The 7,861-nt window shown below is 40.6% G+C and overlaps 1 non-coding gene across 1 annotated transcript; it reads left to right on the forward strand.

The window, feature by feature from the left end:
• The first annotated feature begins 7,521 nt into the window (after positions 1–7,521).
• Positions 7,522–7,606, forward strand: TRNAQ-UUG. Its single transcript has one exon. It is a non-coding gene; the product is annotated as a tRNA-Gln (tRNA).
• Positions 7,607–7,861: the final 255 nt, after the last annotated feature.

The following is a 7,861-nucleotide window of genomic DNA, read 5'->3' on the forward strand; positions in this document are numbered from 1 at the left end:
AACATCGGATAAACTGATGAATCTGGCTAAGGAGATTTCCAGGCAGAAGGTCAAAGGTGACAGACAATTGGTTTATTTTAACCGTGTGTCATAAGGCCTGGACAGAGAAAGGTGACCTAAAAGGGAAGAGAGGAATCATTCCCTTTTTAAGCAGAATTTATAGAAAATATAAAAGAACCAGAACTTGCTGGTTCAAAAATAAAACGAATTCTCATCTCCACATCTCCTACCAGAAGATTCTCCAAGTAAGAAAGGACCTCACAGAAAATATCAAACCCAGGGCACTGGCAGGAAAACATCTCTGGGTAAAAATGAGACAGAGTGTGTAACTAGAGCACGCTTTGTTAAGACCTCAGAAAGTTTTTGAACAGCCTTCATAGACGCTTTAAAACATACAATCTATTAAGGATCATAAGGTTTTGCCTGGACGACCCTCTTGTTTAAACAATAGAGCTTTGGGGTGCCTGGGTGGTTTAGTCAGTTAGGCGTCTGATTTTAGCTCGGGTCATGATCTCACGGTTCATGAGTTCAAACCCCACATCGGGCTCTGTGCTGACGGCTCAGAGCCTGGAGCCTGCTTCGGATTCTGTGTCTCCCTCTCTCTCTGCCCTTCCCCCGCTAAGCACTCTGACAGTCTCTCTCTCTCAAAAATAAATTAACATTAAAAAAAAAAAAAGACAATAGAGCTTTTAAGAATCCTAGGGGTACCATTTCGCTTAAAAACCTTGCAATAGCCCATAGATAAGGTAGGACTTGTCTATGCAGGGAGGGGTCTCCCAGCCAGTCACTAAAGCCACTGTTGCTTAAAACAATACCAATAAACACTTTGTCTTCATGAATCTGTAATTTGAAAGTGTTCATTGGGGATGTCTGGGGGTGTTGGCTGAAGTGGCTTATCTGGGGCTAAAGGACCCACTTCCAAAAAGGCTCATTTATAAGGCTGGCAAATCATCCCTAATTGTTGGGTCCTTTCCACGTGAGCTTCTTGTTGGAGTAGCTTCCTCACAGCATAGTGGCTGGGTTCTGAAATCAACTACCCTAAGAAATAAGAGTGAAAAGGAAACAAAAATCTTTTTATCCCAAGTGGGTCTGAGCAATAAAAACCAAAATGCGTGACGAAATCAAACACCAAGAAAGCTGCCAAGAGTTTAAGTTTCAAGGTAAAGATGGAGGCTGGGACATAACCACCAACGTTTCCTTCCTTCCAAAGGTCACCAAAATAATATTTTAAGAACCAATAAATCCAAAAGGATGAAGAGAATGAGAGAAGCAAGGAGCAAAATTTCAGAATGTTTAAAGCCGAGAAATGAATGATAAAGAACTCAGAGACTTCAAAAATAAAACTGAGTCCTGAGCCAACAGTGGGGATACCCCAAAACCAACATGATGATTTATACTACACATTTCAAAAGATCTCAGCAATCGACTGCGTCAGTTACCTGGGGAAGTGGGAGTGAACATGGCAGAGTCTTTTAAATTGTTTTTCATGTTTATTCATTTTTGAAAGACAGAGAGAGAGAGAGCACAAGCAGGGTTGGGGGGAGAGAGAGAGGGAGACACAGTATCCGAAGCAGGCTCCAGGCTCTGAGCTGTCAGCACAGAGCCTGACGCGGGGCTCGAACTCAGGAACCGTGATATCATGACCTGAGCTGAAGTCAGACCTCAACCGACTGAACCACCCAGGCGCCCCCAGCGTCTTTTAAGTATAGTGGATTGTTTGAAAGTCTGTTAAAAAAGAAACCAGGCACTAAACCCCTCTTCTTCACTCTACAAAGCTATGAGATGGCCTTTTCCACATCTCAGTCAAAAACTTGAGGTTTATTCTCTGGAGGGAATAAAACAGACTGTCTTGAACTGAAAGACGTCAGGCAAAGTGGAGGGTGGGGCTACTGTATTAAAATATGTAGATTAAATAAGTAAGTGCACACTGGATGCTGAGATCCTGGGAGGAGATTGGCAGATTCTTCTGTAGAGGATACGCCCAGGGCGGGAGGAAACATCTACAGATATTGGCATCAAATATTCTACATATAAATGGAGCGGCCAATTACCCCATAGTCAACAGTGGTGAACACACCCCACCTAAGTGCTTGTAATTTCCCATTGCTATTAGTTTTATTGCTATTAGCTTTTCATTCTTCAATATGGGCAGACGACCAAGGATTGCCAGATTACCTGAGGAAATCTTTGAACCTGAAGGATAAAGAACAAAAATTTAAAAAAAAAAAAAAAAGTGATGTAAATTTGTGCGACCACCGCGCAACCAGTATGGAAGCTTCTCAAAAAAAAAAATTAAAAACCGGGGCACCCGGGTGGCTCAATCAGGTGAGCATCCAACTCTTGATATCAGCTCAGGTCATGATTTCACAGTCATGAGATTGAGCCCCACATCAGGCTCCACACTCAACATGAAACCTGCTTGGGATTCTCTCTCTCTCCCTCTCTGCTCCTTCCCCCACTCAAGATAAACAAACAAACAAACAAACTGTAAAACAAATTAAAAATAGAATTACCATATGATCCAATAATTCCATTACTGGATATTTATGCAAAGAATATGAAAACCCTAATTCAAAAAGATATATGCACCCCTGTGTTTATTGCAGCATTATTTATAATAGCCAAGATATACAAACAGCCCATGTGTCCATCCATAGATGAATGGACAAAGAAGAGGTCACACACACACACACACACACACAGTAGAATATTACTCAGCCATAAAAAAAATTAGACCTTGCCATTTGCAACAACATAGGTGGACCTAGAGGGTATTATGCTAAGTGAAACAAGTCAGACAAAGAGACAAATACCAAATGATTTCACTTATATGTAGAATCTAAAAAACAAAACAAGCAAACAAACAAAAAGCAGAAACAGACTCATAAATACAGAGAACAAATTGATGGTTGCCAGAGGAGGTAGAGGACTGGGCAAAACAGGTGAAGAGAAGTAGGAAATATAGGCTTCCACTTATGGAATGACTAAGTCAGAGGGATAAAAGATACAGGATGGAGAATATAGTCAGCAGTATTGTAATAGCATTCTACGGTAACAGATGGTACCGATCTGAAATTAAACCTATACTTAAATATAAACAAACAAATAAATAAATAGGACAAAGGCAAAAAAAACAAAAAAAAAACGGTAAAAATCAACTTGAGGGAAACAGTTTATGGAAAGAGAGAAATTTTAAAAGCTAACATCTGTAGAGAGACCAGAAAAGATACCGCCCCCACAAAACAACAACAGAATTCTATTTCCAGCGGAAAATTCTACTGAAAAAATTTTAAATATGACATCAGAAATGAAAATACCAGAAGAATAAATGGATGTAAAATTGGGAAAATCTCCCCCCCAAAAATAGAACAACAACAACAAAACCCACAAAGCTACAGAAATAAGGCAAAAACAAAAAATTTTTTTAATTTGAGCACCAGTCTAGAAGGTACCATATATTAATAGTGGATTTTCAGGGGCACAGAGGAATGGAGCAGAAATACTCAGCAATGAAATGATTCGAGAAAATTTCCCGTAACTAAAAGACACGAGTGTCCTGATTGACAATGTTTGCGAATGCCTGGCACAACGGATGAAAACAGATCCACGCCAAACCACAGTACTGAAAAATTTCAGAACAGTAGAGACAAAAAAAAAAAAAAAAAAAAGAAAGATTTCACAAAGAAAAATATATCAAGCATAAAAGATGAAAAATCAGAATGGCTTTGGATTTTTCAAATACCGGTAGGAAGCGATGAAGTAATGCTTTCAGATTCTGAAACTTTTCTCCCAACTGAGACACTTATACCCAACCAAAGTAGCAATAAAGCATGGAGGTAGAATAAAGTCATTTCAGAATGTTGTGTTGGCCAGCTTCTGCTGCGTAATGAACGACCACGAGTGCTCAGAACCATACGTGACATGCATTTTTATTCTTGGTCGCATGTCTATGAATCGGCAGAGATGACTCCCCTTCAGGCTCTGAGTCTGCAGGTCTCCTGGTGAGGCTCCAATCCACGTGGAAATACTGAATATTAATCGAAGCAAAATTGCAATGTAACCGTATTTGGAGAATAGGAGGTGGAAAGGGTGAATATGTATGGTGGGGAAGGGGATGAAAGAAAGCTAAATCCTTACTCTGGAGACAGAGCAGCATAAGGTTAAGGGCATGAGCTATAGAGCCAAATCACATCAGTCTGAATCCCAACTCAGTCATTTATGAGATGTAGGGCCTTGGGCGAGTTATTGAATCTTTCTGTTCCTCAGTTTCCCCATCTGTAAGACAGTATTAATAATAATCCCTAGGGTGTCTGGGTGGCTCAGTTGGATAGGCCTCTGACTCTTGATTTCAGCTCAGGTCATGATCTCATGGTCACGAGATCGAGCCCCATGTTGGGCTCAGCATGGAGCATAGAGCCCGTTTGGGATTCTCCCTCCCTCTCTCTCTGTCCCTCCCTGGCTCGTTCTCTCTCTCTCTCCAAATAGATAAATAAACTGAGACCATTAAATAAATATATGGGAAGAACCTAGAAAAGTGCCTGGCAGAATCTAAGTGCTATATGAGTGACTGCTCTTATGACTAATCATGGTAGAGCACCAATAGAAAATGCCTATGCTAAAAAAATAATGAAGTAGCCATTGAATTATATTGTTTATGGACACGTAAATCCCAAAATAATTAGCTAGGAGGTGAAAATGGCTGCCTCTGTGGAAATGGGGGGAGGGGGGAAGGAAGGACTGGGGACTGCTGTTTCTCAACAAAATTGAAGCGGTTGATTCCTATGTACATTATAGCTTTGAGAAAGATAAACAATAAAAATAATGATGAAAAGTGAGAAGATGCTCAGCTGCGCACGAGGAGAACAATGGTTACCTTTCTTTGATGGCAAAAAACCAAAATGGCTCTACGATGTGGGAAGTGGGAAGCACACATCAAAATATTGAGTTCACTGAAGCTGTCTATAGAAGGGAAAATGGCTAATTTTTTCCTAACCCAAGAAACAATAATGTGCTTATAATTAGAAAAAAAAAAAAACAAAACAGTTGAGTTCAGTAATGTTATAACTGCCGTAATACCAACAGTCCTTCCTACCTTCTATTCATTTGTGGTACATTAATTAATCTGAATACTCATAGGCAAATGCATCTTTGTTTCTAAACTAAACCACCAAATATTAGAACTTCAAATAAATTCAGGGGCTTAAAGCGAACTTATTCTTTTTGCAATTTCTTCCTTTTTCAATAGTGCCTTTCTTTTATAATTTTTACTTTCTTGGTAATTTTGATCTCACTAGACAAAATAAACAAATGAATAATTGATCCCTAAAAAACTTGTCTTGGGGCGCCTGGGTGGCTCAGTTGGTTGAGCCTCTGACTTCGGCTCAGGTCACGATCTCAGGGCTTGTGAGTTCGAGCCCCGCGTCAGGCTCTACTCTGACAGCTCAGGGCCTGGACCCTGCTTCGGAGTCTGTGTCTCCCTCTGTCTCTGCCCCTCCCCCACTTGCACTCTATCCCTCTCTCAAAAATAAATAAACATTAAAAAAAAATTTTAAAAACCTGTCTTAATAAAAAAAGAAAACATCAGCCAACAAAGTCAAAATATGAAATTATTCCATGTAAAATTAATATTATAGAATAGTAGTCTGACAAAAACATATACAAAATACATTTAGGATTTTTTAAAGTGGGAACTGACAGCATAACTTCAATTGAAAATGAAGGGAACAATAAGAAAAGGGGTGCTTGGACAGCTCAATCGGGTAAGCATCTGCCTCTCAGTCATACATCTGACTCAGGTCATGATCTCATAGTTGTGAGATTGAGCCCTACATTGGGCCCTGCACTGAGTGTGGAGTCTGCTTAAGATTCTCTCTCTCCCCCTCCCCTATTCATGCACATATGGTCTCTCTCTCTCTCTCTCAAAAAAAAAAAAAAAAAAAAAAAAAGAGGGGCACCTGGGTGGCTCAGTCGGTTGGGCAGCCAACTTCGGCTCAGGTCATGATCTCACGGTCCATGAGTTCGAGCCCCACGTCGGGCTCTGTGCTGACAGCTCGGAGCCTGGAGCCTGTTTCGGATTCTGTGTCTCCCTCTCTCCGACCCTCCCCCGTTCATGCTCTGTCTCTCTCTGTCTCAAAAATAAATAAACATTAAAAAAAATTTTTTTAAAAAGAAAAAAAAAGAAAAAAGAAAAACTATAAAACATAAACAAGTAGAAATAAAAGCAAAATAAGTCTGCTCTTTAAAGGAACATTAGAAATCTTAAAAATAAAAAATACAACCTTTGAAATAAAATATGCAATAGACAGGATAAACTCTAGACCCAGCAGAGTCAAAGATAAAATCAGTGAACTGAAAAACACAGTAGTGAGAAATTAACTCAGAACGCAGTTAAGTACAGAGAAGCCACACAAACATTAAGGAGAACTAAAGAGGCTTAGAGGTAAGATGGAGAGGTTCAAAGAAATGTCTCACAGGAGTTCCAAAATGTAAAAAAAATAATGGGTATGACAAAGAAGAAATGTTTTAAAAAACGACGCAGGTAATTTCCAGAATTGAGGAAATGTGTTCTCATGCATGTTGGACACCAGGCAGGAAAAATAAAACAATAAATTCCATACAGAGATACACTACAGTGAAACAAGCACATTAAGGATGAAGAGACAACCCTAAAAGCCATGATAGGAAAAAAGATGCATTATCTACCAAAGAATTTCAACAGACCTCTTATGGGAATAGTACACACTGGAAGGCAACAAGGTAATACCTTTGAAAGGCTGAGAGCAATGGCTGTGTAGGTTCTCTTAGTATCTGTGGAGGAGGAAATCAACACACTGCAAGGCTAAGTCAATCTCTCAAGATCCTACCCAGTAGGATCCCGACCCAACCCAGATTCTTCCATCCAGATTCTTCGCTGCACGTAGAGGAATACAGGGGAAAGTTTCCTAAGAAAAGAAACAATTCACCGAGCGACAGCTAGGCTACATACTTAACAACGGGAAAACAGCCACAACAGAACACTAAACAGCAACGACGATTGAGAAATTGTATGTACATCCATCAACGGGAATAAAATGGACCATCAACCAGGAACCTGTGCGTAGGCCTCTGAACCCTTCAACGAAAGAACTAAAGGACAGATAAGAAGCATTAAAGGTGAGGTTAAACACTTTTCTTCGGAAACATTTCCTCCCGGAAAGTTTACCTGTCACTTTACCTGACAGTGTTTTTCAACAACTTTGAGTTGTAAAAAAGAGTTTCAGTTTACCTGAAAGTGTTTTTCAACAACTTTGAGATGTAAAAAAGAGAAAGAAATACTACAGTCTATCGTTGGGGCTAAGAACGCTTCAGGCATCTGGAAGTTCACGGGCACTAACAATCTGATCACACCTGTAGGGGTAACATGAACAAATGAAGCTCAGAGTAAATTCAAAATCCAGATGATCCTATTCATAACTGATCTTTTCTCAGCCTTTTGGCCAGAGACACTTGTAGATCACACTTAATCAATTACTTGCGTGGGGCGCCTGGGTGGCTCAGTCGGTTGGGCATCTGACTTTGGCTCAGGTCGTGATCTCACGGTTCGTGGGTTCGAGCCCCGCGTCGGGCTCTGCGCTGACAGCTCAGAGCCTGGAGTCTGCGGCTGATTCTGTGTCTCCTTCTCTCTCGGCCCCTCCCCGGCTTGTGCTCTGTCTCTCAAAAATAAATTTTATTGACCACCACCTAACTGGTCTCCTTATCTCCCTAATGTCCCGGGGCTAAAATGCCACACCCTTCTCCTGGCAACACACCCCAAATAATGTCTGTCTTCTCAGCTATACTGAAAAGTCTGTCACGGCAGGGGCTGTCTTACTCATCTTCGGGG

The sequence above is a fragment of the Panthera tigris genome, chromosome A1 (genome assembly GCF_018350195.1).
Source record: "Panthera tigris isolate Pti1 chromosome A1, P.tigris_Pti1_mat1.1, whole genome shotgun sequence".
Taxonomy (NCBI): domain Eukaryota; kingdom Metazoa; phylum Chordata; class Mammalia; order Carnivora; family Felidae; genus Panthera; species Panthera tigris.